The 20040-nt window shown below is 42.7% G+C and overlaps 1 protein-coding gene across 2 annotated transcripts in view; it reads right to left on the bottom strand.

Moving 5' to 3' along the window:
* Nucleotides 1–15680, bottom strand: part of PELI1 (pellino E3 ubiquitin protein ligase 1) — a 60589-nt gene extending 44909 nt beyond the window's left edge. Inside the window, exon 1 of one of the 2 annotated variants that reach the window (XM_080997446.1) lies at nt 15512–15680. The gene's annotated coding sequence lies outside the window, so the exon portion shown is untranslated. Of the gene's footprint in view, nt 1–15396; nt 15418–15511 lie in introns of those variants that run through there. The other variant, XM_080997447.1, reaches the window with a different exon arrangement.
* Nucleotides 15681–20040: the final 4360 nt, after the last annotated feature.

Genomic DNA, 20040 nt, shown 5'->3' with positions numbered 1-20040 from the left:
TCAGATTACAAACACCTTGGGTTACTTGGAGCAATTAGCCCAGATGTCCTTGCTGGTATGATTCACATGGTGAAAGAGTAATGGCTTTTGGTAACCCTCTCTAGGTGAGGGTGTGTGACTTAGTTGAGTCTGGCAGGACCGTTTACTCTATAGTCTTAACCCGTTCATGCATTTACTAGAGCTAAGCATGCTGATTATAGGAGGCTAATATTTATCTCACACTTTTGATGAATTAAAAGAGATAATGTGTGTGGCGAGGTTCAAAGACTATTTTATTGGATCATGCTGGAAGCTTGTGCTAGTGGAAGGATACTTTTTTTAAAAAAAGAACCCTCTCCACAAAAATCTTCTAAAACTATGATTATGAATAAATTTTGGAAATGCAACCATTCCTCATAATAAGTGCATTTTGACAGAATAATGATCAGCAGCTGCCTTGGCTCCAAACGTAGAGCAGGTTCTACAGAACCTTTGAACATCTTTTCAAAACATTAAGACCTTTCTTTTTAGAACAACCTTTGGGGTGGCAGAGTTAAGTTTACACTCAAGTTGCTTTTCTCCACTACCAACTTGTCATTAATACATACCTGAAGTTAGAACTGGGCCTTCACTTACATTACATTTGACCTGCCATTCTCTTTCCTAGTTTGGAGAGCTTCCTTGGTTTGAAACCTTACAAATAAATAACTCTCTGCAAACTTGGTTATCTCATCACAAGATCACTTGAATAAAGAAGCAGTTAAAACACCACATCTTAAAACAAGAGGCAGGTACAATCTTGAATGCAGTCCACAGTTCAACTGCTGGTAGGTTTCCAGTGGCTGCACCCAGAGCCTGAAGTTCCCCACTCCATTTTACAACTACCACAGCCATTACAATAGCCATTTTACTACCATCCCAACACTCCCCTCACCTGATGCAGACCCTGGTTGCTGCTATCCACAACAAAGCTGTTTCCTAGTTCTGCTGGATCCCTCAGTGGCTTTTGATACCTTTGACCACGGTATCCTTCTGGACTGTCTGATTCTGCTCCTTCCTGAGCCGTGTCCAGAAAATGGTGTTGGGAGGTGAGTGTTCAGACCCCTGGGCGCTCACTTGTGGGGTGCCTCAGAGCTGTCCTCTCCCCCATGCTTTTCAACATCTTTATGAACCCGCTGGGAGAGGTTGGGTTGGGTGTTCATCAATATGCAGCTCTACCTCTCTTTTAAATCAGAACTAGTGAAGGCAGTGAATGTCCTGTGTGAGAATCTGGAGGTGGTTGGAGGATGGATGGCAGCTAACGGATTGAGGTTGAATCCTGACAAGAAGTATTGTTTCGGGGGGATGGGGGCGGGTGGGTGTGGGGTACTCCCTGGTCCTGAACAGGGTAACTGTGCCTCTGAAGGACCAGGTGTGCAGCCTAGGAATCATTTTGGATTCACAGCTGTCCATGGAGGTGCAGGTCAATTCTGTGTCCAGGGCAGCTGTCTACCAGCTGTACCTGGTATGCTGGCTGAGACCCTACCTGCCTGCGGACTGTCTTGCCAGAGTGGTGCATGCTCTAGTTGTCTCCCGCTTGGACTACTGCAATGCACTCTACATGGGGCTACAACTAATCCAGAAAGCAGCTGGTGACTGGGAGCAGCCGCCGGGACCATATAACACTGGTCCTAAAAGATCTTCACTGGCTCCCAGTACGTTTCTGAGCACAATTCAAATTGTTGGTGCTGACCTTTAAAGCCCTAAATGGCCTTGGCCCAGTAACCTGAAGGAGTGTCTCCACACCCATCGCTCAGCCCAGACACTAAGGTCCTTCTGCCAAGGGTCTTCTGGCAGTTCCCTCACTGCAGGAAGTGAAATTACAGGGAACCAGATGGAGGGCCTTCTATGCAGTGACACCCTCCCTGTGGAACGCCCTCCCATCCAATTTCGAGGAGATAAAGAACTACACAACTTTTAGAAGGCATCTGAAGGCAGCCCTGTATCAGCAGGTTTTTAATGTTTGACATTTTACTATGTTCATGTCACACAGAATGGCTGGGGAAACCCAGCCAGATGGGCAGGGTATAAATAATAAAATCATTATTATCTTATTATCAACTGTTTGCCCTTCCACTTTCCCCCAGGAAAACCCACAGTTTAACAGTGAATCAGAACAAACTGCAATCAAGTTTTCTGCAAATTGCCATTTGTTCTGTTTTAGCACTAAAGAACGGGTTTCCTGGGGAAAAGCAACAGGGAAAAGGCAAGACCACTCAGACCCAATGCCTAGAAAGCACAGGGCAAGTAGAAAACCACGCAGACCTCTGCTTTCTAGGCATGGGGCACACAGAAGTGTGGACAAACCCTTTAAGCAGTCACTCCAGTGGCCAACATTGCTTTCAGCCAGCGGAGGTGACGCCAAGCTAAAGGAACTCTCAATAATGGCCAGGTGGAACTGCTGCTGAATGTGGGCCTCTGAGCAGCCAAGGTAAATGAATACGTGCCTGCAGGTATGGCAGATGCATCAACAAGCAAGATGATATCTGCCCAGGGGCCAAAGTGTTTGGGATCTTTGTTGATGGTCAGAACATTGCCCAGAACAGTGGGACGGGGAAGAGAAGGGGGGAAATTCCATCTGGCAAAGTTAGGTGCTTGCACAGATGGAACATTCATCATAGCACAATGTTCAATTCCACCCTATGAAAACTAAATCAGCTTTTTTTGCACGTTACTACTAAATATATTCAATAGCAGACTTTTGAGCAGTGTTAGAAACTCAGATATATAAGCTAGGCGTCAAATGGCTCCTTAAGCCAATGTTACAGTCGCTAAAACAGAATGTCTAGTTGCCATATTTGGGATAGATGGCTCTAAAGGCTTATTTTTCAAATGATGGCCTGACTGTAATTGATTATCAGTTAATCATCTGGCTAGTACATTTGACAACCTTGAGCTACATTAAGAATCTGAGAACTGAAAGAAAAAAAGTCACTTGATCCAGCGACAGTCCATATATATATATATATATATATTGGCCTATTCCTACCTCTTTTTCTTAATGGTGACATGGATCATTCATACAATGCTCTTCACAACTGTGAGCAGGGCACTGGGGCTGGGTAAGTGAAGATGAGCTACAATAATTAACTATAACATTGTTCACTGCTCCTGCTCAGGTGCCATCCTGGTGCAACATGCGCCTGGCTACTTTCAAACACTGCCTTTGAGCCTTGCTGTGAAACTTGCCTCCAAGCTCTCCATCTCAAAATGCCACCCCTGGTATTTCAGACCACCTGCAATTATTCTGAGGAATAAAATGTGACATGAGGCAATTTTTAGTAACTACCTTATAGACCTCCAAAACAAAGATTGTGCCTCAATGTTTCCCAGCCATAAAATGTGGTGGGTAGGGGCGTACCACAGATTTAATGGCTAACTTCTCCTCTTTCCGCTTCAGAGTTCATCTACAAAATGGTACTATTCTCTGTGACAAGGTCTTTGCCCAGCTCCCAGATGCAAGTTTAGGGTTTGAAATCAGAATCCCTAACTTGCAGGTATTCAAATGAGGATTTGTTCTTTATAACTAGGTCATCCCAGTGGCTTATAGGGTACAGGCTGGCTCTGCCATCACCACTTGAGGATGTCAGTTGGTGACCAGCTTGGACAGCTAGATTATGGAGCATGAGAGATCACGGAAGCCACCCACATCCAAGTTTAACAATACATATTTTCCAGTCACTTATCTCCCCCACCTCTTTACAATCTAGTAATATGGCTATGTTCCTGCTTCAGATGCATTTAATAAGTGTATTGCGAGCACTTCAAAAAGTCTTGGTGCCACTGTGTGGCAACTGAATAAATCTGCTGCCTCTGCGTTCCCGCCCGAACCCTGAGTAAGCAGCTGCTGGCCCCATGAAGTGCTGTTTCTCCAGCTGCGACACAAGTCAGAGAAAGCCTTGCATGGAAAGCAAGCACAACCCCTCTGCTCCCATGCCTTGGCTAGGCCAGCTGCGCACTTTGCACGTGCTCTGTCCCGGTGGAAGCACGAGCACCACCTTCGAGGAAGCAGTCAGCTGCAGCCCAGCCCGGGAACCAAGAAGCGGGCACCATGCCAGTCTGACACACTGGTGAGACAGCTAACGGATCCTGCAGGAAGTGCTGCTACTGCTGCAAAGCCCGGGGCGTTTCTGGTTCCCCGATTATCTGCACGGGAGGAGAGGTTAAGCCATTGCTGCTGCTGCTGCTGTTGACGCATCCTCTCAAACAGGCAGAAGGGGAAGTGACAGGGCCCACCAGCTAGTTAAGCCTGCACCAAGTTAACCCTGCACGCCTGGTCTAAGTCTTGGCACCTCTTGGCAAGTTTTATTTCTGATGACTGTTGTAGAAAATTTGATTTGGTCATATTGGTCCATTCTCAATGCCATCCAACAGAGAAATTATTTCATTTTGCAGAACTGAATGGAGAATGTTGAATAACCATAATTAGAAATAATGAAGCTACTGTTAATTTCACAGTTAAAACATGTAATTAGTTATCTATATGCTATTTTTTGCCAGCACTGTGCACAAGTATAGAAATATATATATATATATATATATATATATTTCAGTGCATAGCAAATAATGTACGTAGCTTTTAAAATCAAGCTTCTAATCTAGTTTCTCATCTTCTTTTATGTGTTTGTGTTTAAAAAATGGATTGTGGATATATATTGGTAATGGATTGTGAAACCCCTAAGAAAGTGGGAGGGCGCTTAGTAGGAATTGTAGTGAGCCAGGGTTATATTGTCTGTAACTCCTTGCTCCTGCCTGCGACTACCAAAGCAATTTCAAATTCAGTTTTTCTTGGCAAATAGCATGGATCACTATGCCATAGAAATATAAATATGGCCTTGGGAATACAGTTATCAAGAAAAATTTGCATAGGTCACCTTTTGAGGCATAGCTTGTTCATGGTTAATTACACAGCAGGAAAACACAATACAAAAACAATAACATCGGTATTAACAATCACTGTGATACTGGTCTGCCTTACAGGGCGATCACAAGGATTACTGAAGTGTGTGTGCTTTGAAGCCTCAAAGTATATGTTAAGGAGAGACAATATGTTAAGGAGTTTAACAATAGGAGTAGAGTGCTGGATCTATGCAGAAATGAAAGTGGTAATGCTCTGGAGAGCTACTACTTATGGGTCTTATTATAAAATGGATAAATTTTTACTTTAACATATTGTTACAACTGCTATGTACTACCATACTGATAATAGAAGTAGATGTAATCAGTAGAATAGATATCAAAAGTAAGGTGAGAGAATGTTCCCTAAAAATTTAATTACATTACTAAATAAGAAAAGTCAATTCAGTGTCACAATTTTAGATATTCAAATGTAATTCACTACTGAGTCTTATACATCCTACAACCTCAGTTATTTTCTTTTCTGAACCAGACCAAAATAGTAAGAATGGAATGGATAAATTTGAACAGAACAAAAGATTGTTAAACAATATATTCATATTGCCATAAAAAAATTTCATTTCTTTTATAATCCAGGCCAAACCAGAAGGAATGGGTAAAATTTTACAGAACAAAAAAAAATTAAATGAAATTTACCGGTATATGTTTTGCAAGGAAAATTTGCGTTTCAGCATTCTCTGGCAATACAGACGCCATTTGTCTTTGAAGAACATTGCCAGCCATTCTGAACACACTTTCAGATAGCACACATGTTCCTCAGATAGCTCAAAACCTAGTTGCAAGCACCTTCAACATTGGGAAGGATGCTTCATGTCTCTTCCACCATGTCAAAGGGCATTCTTCAGTGTTCACTGTTGGCAAATAGACATATCTTTTAGCTTTTTTCCTGCTTTTAATCCATCATCTGCCAGTGCCAGGTCCTCCACTTTTTTTGTGGTGGAGCATGGTGAGTATTTGGCTCTGCAGAAGCAGCACACAGACTTCCATGCAGCCTGTCATCATCTTTATGGCATCCCGTCCGACAGCCTCAGGAGCCTCCAAGAAATGCAGGCGTTCAGAACGCTGGGTCACACAGAGGCTACAAATATGAGATATCAAAGGGGCAAGAGGAGAACTGAGAAGAGTTCTAGGGTAGGGAGTGGGACTGGAGGAGAAAATGGGGAGAGAGACAGATGCCGATGGGGGGATAGAAGAGGTTCAAACAACAGAGCAGGGTGCTTTTCTTCTTTTACTCTGATGCAACTTGCAAGCCAACAAGCATCTCAAGAGTATTTACCTCCTGCTTGGATTCAGGAGCTTCATATGCTAGGTTAATTAAGAAACCTATGGGCTGCTTTTGCCCCCCAAGAAAGGCGCACACAACAAACACAGGGGGTCCCCCTCTTTTATTCTGAAGCAACTTGCAAGTCAAGCATGGGGGGGGGGAGTTCCCTCCTACTTGGCAAGAGAGCAAGAGCGCAGCAGCATCTCACAGAAGTTCCTTGGAAGTTCAGAAGGGAAACACTTAACACACACACACACACACACACACAGAGAGAGAGAGAGAGAGAGAGAGATCGAGCGCAACAGCACAATCCCACAGAAGGGATGGTTTTTGCTCAGCTTTTAACTAGTTCTCAAAGGCAAAAGAGGTTGTGATAACTGAAAGAGGCTGCAGTTCTTTGTGTAGCGATGGCAGGGAAGAGCTGACTGAGGCGGAGTTAGCAAGGGCTGAACACACAGGAAGAAGCATTGGCTTCCCAGTTAGTCCAATATTGTGCTTTTTGAATACCTCACACACAATTTGCAATATATTGCAGGGTCATTTTTTTAAAAAAGTTATGATTTGATTTAAAATTTGCTATCAGACGATACAGTATATCAATTTATAGCACAGCCCTAGACATATTAAGTTATTCCCTTCCCAGTTTACTCACTTGTGTGAAGGCAGGAGCAGAGCAGAAGGGCTTGAGCTGTGTGCACCACAGAGCTTACTAAACCTAAGTTTAGCATTACATGGAAACGTAGCCTTACTGGCTACCTGAAACAAATAAAACTATAGGCTAGCCAAAAGTTTCACAGAATTAATTGTCTCAGCTTTTTAAACCGCCTGGGGAATAATTGCATCATGATGTTAAGTACAAAACTGAACAAAATCTGGTTTGGGAGCTTTCAGTACATGCAATACTCTAAATCAGGCACAAGTCCTGCAGAACACGAAGTACTTGCAGGCAGAGTCTGCCAAGAGCCAGGAATATAGCAGCTATGGCTTTGAAGAACAAAAGCAGAACTTGCTAATCATTTCCACTTGAAGCCCCCATCCCCCAACCGCCCTTTTAAAATACCCATCAAGGTGATCTCTGAAGGAAATATTAGAGTTAACTGGCAAAGCACGACTAAATGCTGCACATGGCTTGGCAGAGGACCAATATCTGCCATTTTAAATAGTAGCACAGGTTATGAAAAGCTGCTAAACCCCATCATGTAAGTTGCCTCATAGAAACAATATACAATGCCATTCAGCTGGCTTACTCAGGCAGCTGCCACATGAACTGTGCTACAGAGATCAGTGAGCTGAAACACCGCAAGAGCCAAAATATTTTAAATGATTTAATAAGTACAACTCATCAAACTGACTCATAATTGAATGAATTATTATTTACATGCTTCTCGTGATCTACATTTGTTTATACACAGCACCTTGTGAACATTGACCATGACCAAACCATGCTGCCACCCTATAAAGTAGCTACAATCTTAATTTCTGATATACAGGTACAGTGCAGTTTGCCTTTGGTTAGGCAATCTGATACGCTAGCAAAAGAATGCATTTATTTCTCCCTATACAGATTCAAGGGGATCTGGTCTATGAAGAAGTCACAAAACTATGGACAAATGCTATTTTCACTTTAACAGAAAAGGAAAATAAAATGCAAAGGTTTAGACTGCACGAAAACTAAAATAAATAAAAGTCAACAGCACACATAAGATGCCTAATTTTATGCTTGTTCCCCAAGTTTACTAGACAAGCTTTAAGCCATTTCCTTTTATTTCCTGGAATCAAACAAGTAACCACGGAAACTCTACTAACTACATTTGTTTTTTCTCATTCTGCAGAGGAAAACCTGCATGTACACAACAGCCAAAAAAGAGGGTGGAGCAAAGTTTGCAGCAGATGGTGGGAAACTGAGGAACTGACATATTTTTAGAATTAGCAACATATCCCTAGTGGTACATTACAGAAGTGGAATGAGCTATGACTTTCTCTGAAAGGAATATATTTACAATATAGGAAAAGCTACATATGTAATGAATTTCAGATTTTTTTGCTAATCACATACAAGCCATGTAGTTTAGCTCCATGCTTTTTCAACTGTATGTTGTCCTTACCTAGCAAATTGTTATCATTCACTTATATAGCAGTTCAAACAGTCACACACCTAAATGCAATGGTTTGGCATTGAAGGTAACCTGTGTCTTCCTGGATCTAAGAGAAACCAAGGGGCTGGGACATATTGACTCACAACTGAACTTTAGAACAGACTCTGTTGTAAAGTTAAGTGACATCAGGCAATATGAAAGCTTGATTGCCGGTGTTTAACCTGTAACAGCTCATTTACAAACGTGAGCCATTGCTTGAGACTGCATACCATGTAAGGAACAACTGCACCTGCAAGCTGCATGCGGAATCACCCATTACACACTTTACCTCTGTGAACACGGATCTGAGTTTACTGATGCTGCCTGGGATGTGGGAGAGAAGCCTCACCTCACCTGCCTGCGGGTGGCAAAGTTGTAGGTGGCAAGGAAAGGCACTGCAAGAGGCAACCTTTCTCCTTGCTCTTCCCACAATTACAACAGTATACTTGACCAGGCCCAGCCCACGGCCCTTTCCTCCTCCTACCCATCATTACATAATGCTGGTGACTTTTAAGTCTTCATTAGAATCTGATGCATATTCAGATCATAGGTGTTAGAGTCAGATGCACACAAGGACTGATACAGTCCAACAAAAGCACCACATTTTCAGCTCACACTATAGTTTTCTTCCTGTCCACACCAGGAAGGAGGCTTTTGTGACCATGGAGGGATGAGAAAAGCAGCAAGTTTTTGCATGAGTAGAATGCATGCTTTTATTTAAAATGCATCTCTGGGTTATTTGTGGGGTATAGGAATTCATTCATTTCCCCCCACAAAATATAGTCCGTCCACCCCCAATGTCTGAGGGACAGTGGACTGGCCCCCTGCTGAAAAAGTTAGCTGCCCCCTGTTCTAGCTAGTTCTTACTGATGTAATCAAATGAGCAAGGAGAAGATTCCCCAACAACACTATCTCAAGGCAATGGCAAGCGAGCATCTGTGAGCACTGCACATACATTCTGAGCTGACTGACTGCACAGGCCAATGGGAAAATGCTATATCTTTCTTTCAAAGAAAGGACTCCCCCCCCCCTTTCATGTGTTATTTCCTTCTGCAAGAATCCTGGAGTGCACATGCCCATTTCTTTTCTTGCTATCACGCCAACACCTTCCTTTGCTCCTAGGTGGCATAAGAGATAACCATCTTCAACGAAGCTGTAGAAAGGCTAGTTCTGTTCTGTTTATTTTAAGAGAGGCACATGGCAGGAAAGTCCACTATGGTATAGTCCAAGGGCCTTAGATTTATTATCAATTTGGGTGATGGTCAACTATGGCCAAGTTTTACTTTACCATGAAATGATAAATTGAAAAATGCCAAATCACCAAATTGTTAACTCGAAAATTATTAATAATGTACACACACACACACACTCTCTACTATGGCAAGCCCATGCCTATGCCTTACAATCTAGAAACCTAGTATGTTGCTGAACAGCACATATTTATGATGCCTAAAAGCACATTAGGGAGATCTAGGACAGGGGTCAGCAAACTTTTTCAGGAGGGCGCTGGTCCACTGTTCTTCAGACCTTGTGGGGGGCCGGACCCACCGCCTCCTGAAAGCACCTCCCTGCCTATGCCACTCATGCCACAGCTGCTGACGCTGCCTCGTCTTTGGGAGTGTCGGCGTTCTCTGTCTCGGCGGGGCACAGAGCCCATGCTGCTGGTCTCCACGCCGCTGCTGCTTCCTTCCTGCTCGGCCGCTTCCTCCCGCTCGGCCGCCTCAGCAAGAAGGAAGCCAATCAAAAGCCATGCCAATGTCACTGCCCGTCCAGAGGCATCCGCGGCTTTTAATTGGCTGCTGGAGCTTTCTGCAGCCAATCAGAAGCCAAGCCGTGCCGCAGAAGTCAGCCTCCGCATGGCGAGGCCTCTGTGCCACGCCTGTTCAGAGCGGGGACTGACTGAGCGGGTGGCAGGGTCTGTAAGGTTTGCGGGCCAGATTAACAAGCCCGGTGGGCCGTATCAGGCCTGCGGGCCTTAGTTTGATGACCTCTGATCTAGGACATCACTCTTGAGCTTTGTTCCAGGGTAAGAACCAGCGTTCGAAATTAGCCAGGCGCCAGTCGCATTTTGCAACCAGCCATTTGTGACTGGATGGAAATGTCCAGGCGACACTATTGGTGCCTAGCATCTCCACCTGCCTAGCTGCAGTCAGCTGGTCTGCCAGCCACAACGGAAGCAAATAACATGCCTCTTTTGCTGCTGCGCTACCCCCACCAAACACCTGATTTCCCCATCACTGCAGCAGCAAAAGACATGTCTTTTGTGCAGTTGCAAAAGCCTCTGTTTCCTACCACTACTCTACAGACCACCTGATTCACCAGGAGGCTTTTTTATTTTTGCTGTGAGGCTGCCTGGTCTGGTGGAAGGGCAGGAAAAAAATGTGCCTAGACATTTTGTTTTGCCACCCATAACCTAGGTCCCAGGAGCAGCATGAGTCCTACCATTCCTATGCCAGTTTCTAACACTGAAAGAAATACAACACAGATGAAATAATGCCAGTGTTGGATCTCTTGCATGTTTTTGTGTACAGACCTAAACACAGGTTGAGAGAAGCACAACAGGAATCAGATTTTTAAATTTTCCTTCCTCCTTTCCTAATTACACAGAATCCAGACTTGTGTAGCTGGAGATCTGCCTCTCAATGGGAACCTACTGAGTCTGTCCTTTGATGTCTTCCAAAAATAGGAAATGCCTCAAAAGCTGTAGCAAGGACAAGCTAAAGGGAGTAGATCTTTGCATATTTTCATCCTCAAAACTATGATCAACAAACAGAGAATCAAGCAGAGGTACACAGTTCCTTTTTTGGTCACCTTTTAATCTACCATTTTAAAGAAAGCAGGTCAGCAGAATAGAATACATCTTCAAATATCTTCAAGGGAACATCACATGGAAGATGGAGAAAGCTTGTTTTCTCCTGCTCTGGAGGCCAGAACCTGAACCAATGGCTTCAAGTTACAAGAAAGGAGATTCCAACTAAACATCTGGAAGAACTTTCTGACTCCTTTCTTAAGAGACTCCCGCTTCTTGATCATGCGAGGTTTTTAAGCAGGTGGCCATCTGTCATGGATGCTTCAGTTAAGATTCCTGCATTACAGGGGGTTGGACTGCATGATCCACAGGATCAACTCTACAATTCTGTGATTCAGTATTTGCCTGATTACAGTACAGATATGAAGGTGGATTCATCTGACTTCCTGCAAAGAGAGAAAACCTCCAATTCTACACCCTAGCTAGCATAATATCCATTTAAAATCTTACCAATCTAAATAGCAGAACATCTGTGTAGTAAACTACTGTAGTTTGACTATCACATTCCTTTTTACATAGCAATGGGGTTTTTTAAGTGCTTTAACTCTGTGCTCAATTTCATCAACATTAATTGGTGGCATAATATATGAATTAAACATAACCTCTACCTTATTTCTGAGAATGAAGCTGTATTAGACTTCCAATAGCTTTGGGAATTTAGGTCTGTATCATCAAGCTTATGAAAATAAATTATGTCATTTTGAAGATACTACTTTCCCTTCACAAGCTATACAGTTCTGCCACTGTATCTAAAGGCTGACATAAAATCTCTTTATATTTACCAGCTCTGGACATGCAAACTCACACTTTTCCTGACTTATGCTGTTGGAATTTAGTACAGGGAAACCAGAATTATTGCTGGGAGCGGGGGATGGGGAGTGAAGTGGGAACCCAACAGCATTTGAATTGAAGCAGCTTCACCTACTAAGCCTTGGCATTTGTGCATCACAACAAAAACTCCATTCAAAGGTGACTCTACTTGTGTTGAATCCATGTATTGTCCGCAACAAACATTTGCTTAGGCCTATGACTTTTCCTCATGCAGGTCAGGTTGCACTACACACCCACATCCGGTCCAATACATGCAACTGCAATCCTTCAAAACTGGAGCAAGGAAGAGGGTCCTGAGAGCCCTGCTAGATCAGACCAAAGGCCCATCTACTCCAACATCCTGTTTCTGCAATGGCAAATCAGATGCCTCTGAGAAGCCACCAACTAGGGCATGAGGGCAATAATAGCACTCTTCTGCTGTTGCTCCTCAGCAACTAATATTCTCAGTGACTCTGATCCTGTAGACAAGTACCCACTGATAGCCTTATCCTCCATAAATTTGTCTAAACATTTTCTAAAGCTATCCTAGTTTGTAGCCATCACAACATTCTGTGGTAGCAAATTTCCATAGTTTATGTGCTTTGTGAAAACTTCTTTTTGTCTGTCTTGTACTCCATAAAACTCAGATTCATTGGGAAACCTAAGGTTTTAGTATTAGAAGGTTTTTTTTTGGGGGGGGGGACACAACTTCCCCCTAACGACTTTCTGCATGCCACACAGGGTTTTATACACTTTTATCATAACCCCACTTTACGTGCCTTACTTCTAAGCTAAATAATGCCAAACAGTGTCACCTGTCCTTTTAGGTGAGTTGTTCCAGTTCCTGATCATTTTATTTGCCCTATTCATAACCTTTTCCAGCAGTTCTACTACATCCCTTTCAAGGCGTGGCAACCAACACTGTACAGAGTATTCCAAGTGTGGACTCATAGATTTGCTCATTCTTTTCCTAATGATCTCTAATTTATTGTCTTTTTCACAGCAGGCCCACACTCAATCAACATTTCTTTTTCTTTTCTTTTAATTGTGTACTTTAACACACCAAAAAGAAAAAACAAATATCCATCAACACAGACCAAAAAGAACATTAATACATTAACTAATAATCTCAAAACTTTAAATTAACGATGGTCTTTTTCTATAGACCCAACCTCCCATCTACTCCTTACTTCAATTTCTCATCAGTTATTCACTGACATAACATAATTATATTAAAATTTAGTAATCTTTAGTCTAACTTAAATTCTACATCATACTTGAAACTGCTACTGAAAATTATTTGAATGCTGCAACAGAGTTTAAACCACAATTATTATTTTTCAGATAAATTTTTAAGATAAATACCTGTTTTAGTTTGTTTTTTATTTTTATTTTTTTCTGATTTTTTCACTGACTAATCCACCACAGCTTCCAAATCCCTTTCCTGCCCGGTCAGTCAGACAAAGAGTGATCACCATTCAGACCAGGCATATCCACATTAGGCTTAAAACAGTCATAATTGATTATATCTGAAGCTGAAGCATGTACAAGGAGCAAGTAGGACCACCTATAAAGCAAAATCAATATATTCTCCACCCTGGGAGTGGGGGGAGGGGGGGGAGAGACAAGTGAAGGCTACACATGATGAAATTAGGAGTAGATCCTCTTTCTACCTTTATTTGCCAGTTTAGATTTTTTTTAAAAAACTCCATTAAGAAGAAAATCCCTGACCACAATGAAGTCTCTAAACCATTTAAACAAGTTTTCCAAGAATCTCTCACGTAAGCTCACAAATAACAAAACTTTTAAAAAACACCACTGACGTGCACGGGTGGTAATAAAACCTGCTGACAGCTCAGACTTCAAAAGTGGTGCATTTGATCTTGTGCCTCAAATACAATACATTTTGAAACAAGGGACTTGGATTCACTTGAAACTACTTCCCAGTCGATGTATGTAGTAGTTGGCCTTGGTGTATTCATAGTTTTTCCATATTCATCAGTCAATAATTCCAAAGATCAACAGCAATGCTGCATTTATTTAATAGGGCCAAAACCTCAGGAGCACTTTTTAGTATTAGTATCAGTATTAGTTCTCTTAAAATATGTTCTCTGAATATCAAACTGGGAACACAAGCATGAAAATATATCTTGTCAATGGACCAGATGTTTGGGTAATACTGACAGTTTACAGGAAGTATCAATTTATATGAGACATATTAAACCCAAAGTACAGCATACAGGCAAAAACACCCTAGACTATAAGCAGCACATCTAATATAAACATCCAGCATGCTACTATACCTTTCATTATAATATGCTTTGTGAGATACAAAATAGAAAACAGGAAACTTAGCTTCACTCTCACTTCTGGCCACTCCACTTTCCTTCCCCCTTACAAGTTAAGCATAGAAAAAAATAATTCCATTGCTGGACAGCTCAGATTCAGAACAGATAAAACTGGAATTCAGCTGATAGAACGCCAAGAAGAGGAATCACAATGATTGTACTGAAAAAGTCAGTTGACTCCCAGCCAATATAAAACATGTAGCCTTTTAAAAGGTAATGTGATAAAACACTTCACAGAAAAGTACAATGTCATAAACCAAGACTCATGGAACTATGTTTTGCAGGTTTTTAAATGAAACAGTATAACACAGAACTTCAAATTAGTAGGAGCAGGTGTAAAAGATTTCTCTTTAAGAGATGACACACTGACAGATTAAACCAAATCATAACTAAAGCACAAAGATGACAACATCAAAACCCTCACCATCTCAAATCACTGTACTCCTCTTTTGATAAAAACAAATAAGAAATTAAACAACACCTCCTCCTCTATCTTAGCCCTTTAAAAGAAACTGGAGAAGGAAAATAACTTTGCTACAAATACATCACACTGGGGTTAATTGAGACCGAGGACACAAGGCCAGTTTTTAAAAGCAAATTTTAAAAGGATAAACACCACACCAAAAACTTATGTTTCCTTTTAGAGGTGGGAAATCCTTTGGTGGGGACATAAGAACACAGGAGAAAAAAGCTTTTACACATTAGCACAAAGGAATACTACTTACTTTGTTCTGCCTTTTTTATTATTCAGCTAACGTCCAGGACTACTGTACTTTAGTTAGTCCTGGGCAAACCCAGCTTTAGGAAACGCTTCGGGCTCCCCCTAAAAAGGAGAGATTTCCCCTAGAAAAGCTCCATGACAAAGGCACCCCCCCCCGCCCGCCACCCCAAAATAAATGACTGCAACCATAGCCAGGTTTTTGCCAGAGGAAGAGGCGGAGGACGTGGGGCTGCTGAGCAATTTCCCTTTCCCGGAGGACAAAGAACAGCCCGCGAACCTCGAGACAGCGACGCAAGAGGCGGAAAACACTCCAGGGATACGCGCACACACACATTCGGGGGGTAAATACCAACTGATTCTTCTCTTCCTTTTACCGTTTAATTCTTCATTAAAACTGCCTTCCCCCCTTTCCAGCTTCCTCGCGTCCCGGCCAAACCCGACAAGCGGTGATTGGAAGCCAAACCCGGAAGGGAGCGCCCGGCTGCTCACCCAGGACAGGCCCCGCGGCGTTTTCCTCCCGCGGACAATTCTCCTCCCTCTGGAAGCAGCCGCTCCGAAGCACCACCGCCGGGCGGGAAGCGAGGCCGCGCGCCGAGGCGGGAGCGCAGTCCGAAGGGGCCCGGATCCCGCGAAGGGGGCGGAAGTCGCTGGCCAGCGAGGAAGAGGGCGAGGGCGGCGGGCCAGAAGCCGAGCGGAGCCTCCGGGGCAGCGGCAGCACAACACGAAGAAGCAGCAGAAGCAGAAGCAGCAGCGGCGGCCGCTCCGGCGCACAGACACATATAGCCCGGGAAGCGGGCGGGGAGGCGGTGACCTCATAAGAGCGCGCCGCCCCGCGGAGGATGACGGGAACTGTAGTCCTCCGGAGAGGGAGGCGCTCCGGGAACAAGGCCCCGTCCGCCGACAGGGCGCCGCCCAGAGTAACTGGACGGGGTTTTGTTTTGTTTTTATTACAAACAAGGTTTTAAATCATTCCAACAACTCAGATTAATAGCACCGTAAACCCGCAACTTGCGCGCGTTTAATTTGTGCGCATTCAGCTTTCGCGCTTGGCTTTTTAAAAAGTTAAAAGGGGGCGGGGGGCGTCGAGAGAAAAGACTTTGGCAAAACACCCCCCCCCCGCGCGCTTCCCATCTGTTTGGATTATACGCAAATTCGGCTTTCGGCGCGATCCCTGGAATGAGCGTTGCCGCCTTCGGTCCGGCAAAAGAAGGAACATGGGCGGCGGCGGGGGGGGGGGGATTGGGCGGCTACAAATTACTTGACCCGGAGCAGAGTGAAATGACTTCCAAGCAATCCATTACAATGGCCAGACTCATAGAGTAGACCCAAGGAAACCTACGGCTCTAAGTTAGCAACGCACATTCATTTCAGTGACTCACATCCTCCCCCACCTGCTGAATTTCTACCTGTCAAAAGAATGGTAAATGTAGAAAACCAGCCAAAGAAAGAAAGAGGTGGAGATAGCAATAAATTCTGTTTCTTTTCCAAACAAAACTTTGCTTCTAACATCTCTTTCCACATACCTGCTAATGCCAATTCATTCTCTCTCTCTCTCTCTCTCACACACACACACACACACACACATGTGCATCACAGTCAGACATGTTCATCCAACCACTAGGGTTACATCTCTTCTTGTCATATATTTGAGACATTTTAAAATAATTCATCTGTTGCCCATAGGCATTCATAGAATCTTAGAATTGTAGAGTTGGAAGCGACCCTGAGGGTCATTTAGTCCAACCCCCTGCAATGCAGGAATTTTAACTAAAGCATTATTTAAAGCACTCTTACACCACTTTAACAGTCCCCCAAAGAATCTCTCATTCACACACACACACACACACACACACACCTCTATATATCTATATCTATATATAATATCTATATATAATCATATATGGATATAATTTTCATATTTTTCATTTCAAATTAAACATATTTCATACCATACATTCAATGACTTCCCTCCCTCCCCTTTCAAGGTTCTATTAGATTATCTACCATTCCTGCATATTTTAATATATCCATCTACTTCAGTTCTCCTATCTTGCATCACTTTTAAATATGTTATGCTATTGAATGCTTATTTTCTACATACTCAATGAAAATTTTCCACTCCTCTTTAAATACCTGTTTTTCTTGTTCTCTTATTCTACTTGTAAGACCAGCTAACTCTGCATATTCTATCATCCTGAGTTGCCAATCCTCCTTGCTAGGGACCTCCCTCACCTATTTTGGGGCTAACAAAATCCAAGCTACCATTGTAGCATACATAATTAGGTTTTTCTGACACCTAGGAACCTTTGTCTGGACAATTCCTAACACTAATGCCTCTGGTTTGGGGGGGGGGTTGTTTTAAACATTTTCCCATCTCATTAAATATAATTTCCCAATATTCTTTAACTCTTTTGCATGCCCACCACATATGGAAAAAGGTCCTTCCATTTCTTTACATTTTCAACCCAAATCGGATTCCGCTTTATACATCCTAGCCAATCTACTTGGAGTTAAAAACCATCTATGAATCATTTTAATGTAATTCTCTTTCAATGTGTGGCATGCCGTAAATTTCAAATCTTTTTTCCAAAGTTTCTCCCAGAGGTTTAGTTCTATATTATACAATATATCCATTGCCCAGTGGGGTGTTTTCCTTTCCATCAAGTTTTTGTATTTCTCCCAGACTCCATAAAAATTTCTCCTAATGGTTCATGAAACACTTATAAATTTTAGCTTTCTCATACCAAAGGCATGTATGCCGGCTGAATTTCGTATTGTGGCCTTCCAAATCTAAAATGTGTGCATTTCCCAATACAATCCATTCCCTTAGCCAACACAAACAAGCCGCCTCATAATACAATTCTAGGTATGGCTGGGCAAAGCCCCCTCTTTCTTTTGTATCTATCAAAATTTTATGTTTAATTCGAGGCTATTTCACATGCCAGATGAATTTAGAAATATATTTTTTCCTTTCCTTGAAACAACTTAAGTTATTAACAATTGGGATTGACTGAACAATCGGGATTGACAACATTTTAAGGCAGTAAATTCATTTTAATGGCTGAGATTCTACCTAATAGGGAGAGTTTAATTCTTCCCCAAATCTCCATCTTTTTATTATCTTTCTACAGTTTAATATAATTATATTGAAATAAATTGAGATTTCTCACTGTCAGACAAATCCCTAGGTATTTCTTACATATTTTTAAGCCACTTGCCATTTCCAAAACCTTTTTCGACTGGTCGTCCATGTTTTTAACCAACGTTTTAGTCTTTTCTGTGTTTCTTTTAAGGCCTTCCACTTCTTCTAATGTCTTGGGGGCACTCTCTGTTGGTTGTTCCAATGTTCATACCACATTGTCAGCAAATGCCTTTAATTTATATGATTGGCGCCCCACCTCTATACCTTTTATTTCCCTATTTTCCCTTATATTCTGTAACAATATTTCCAATGTCAGGATAAACAACAACAGGGATAAAGGGCAGGAGAAGGGCCAAAAACAGTTGGCCTTTCACAGGGCTGGCCCAAGATATTTTGGCACCTAAGAACAGACCCCAAGATACTGATGCCCCTCCCTGCCAGGGAGGAAGGGGGGAGGGAATATCTACACATCAGGAACAAGGGGGAAAGAAAGATTGACATTGGGAACTGCTGCCCCAGGGAATCTTTCTGCCTGAGGTAGTTTCCTCCCCTTGTCTCATGGGTGGGCAGCCCTGGTCTTTCAGCAAAGCCCATGGAATAGCCCTGCTTCCCTTCTCCCCCTCACATCCTGATGTCTGCTGCTAGGTGACTCAAGGACAGCAGGCTTCTGTGGCAGAATTATACAATTATATAAACTCTACTTCTATAGGAGCTCCAGATGATTATATGCTGATAATTTTAATGGTATCCCATATATCAAACAAGTAACAGAAGGACCACAGCCATGTGCCTGTGTCTTTGAGCCCAGGGCTGATCTAGGACAGTTTGCTGTCTGGGTAGAAAGGACAAGATGGTATGTCCCTTAGTTCACATGTGGAAGTTAACTGGACCAGCGGATTAACCTTGCTTCAACTCTGGTGCTGAAACAACATCCTCTACTGCACTTAAAAACAGCAGGCCAGATGAAGGTAATCTGTATGGCAGGCACAGCTCTGTCTTCCAAAACTTTGGCCTGACTTGTTCACTCCACTACCTGCACCTGTCTGCTGCTTGAACAAACGAATGTTGCAATGCAGGAATGGAAATGCCATGTGTCATGTGTGCAGACAACATATGTCATGTGTGCAGAGTAACATGTACACACACATGATGCCTGCTAGAGTGTGTGATCTAGTTTGGCTACTTCTCTGCCATCTTGATCAGCCAGGTGCCTTTCAAAAAGGTGGTTCCTGTGACATTTTGGAATAAAGTTATTGCACCAGACAGACAGACAGACAGACAGACAGACAGCCTGGCCAGGCTAGTCACAAGCAAGCAAGCATTGCCACCTAGGGCATCAGCTCTAGAAAATGTCTGAACAGTGGTTTTATATAGACCAGGGCTGTGCAGTCTATTTTCTGTTCAGGGTCACATTTCCTTGGGGATAATACAACATACCAAAGCTGTTCTAAAAAGCAAGTGAAAGTAACTCCTTTCTGACTGTAGTGTGCTGTATAAATACGCACACCTGCATGGCTGAAGCCAACCAATTTGTTCTCAGAGAGTTGAGAGGATGGAACCCAACTCGTACAAATGGGATAAACTTATTTTAAAAGTTTTTTTAAAAGAAATTAACCACATACATCAATTAATTTTGTTCTGAAATTAAATAGAATGAGGGAGAACACTTTTAAAAGCCAATAAATATAAAGAAGAAATGTTAAGCAAAGAAGGGACTCTGATGGAATGGAAGAATCGGGTAACTTCAGGAGCACATAAAATGAGGTCAGAGGTGCATTTATTTAGTCCTATATTAAAATGCCAATTTTTTCCCAGCTGAAATGTCGAGATCAGTACCCAGATCTGCTTAACTGCAGCAATGTGACTATAACATCAC

Source organism: Podarcis pityusensis, assembly GCF_964106645.2.
Source record: "Podarcis pityusensis genome assembly, chromosome: 3".
Classification (NCBI taxonomy): Eukaryota; Metazoa; Chordata; class Lepidosauria; order Squamata; family Lacertidae; genus Podarcis; species Podarcis pityusensis.
The sequence above is the reverse complement of the archived record's forward strand: the minus strand, read 5'-3'. Positions and strand labels throughout refer to the sequence as shown.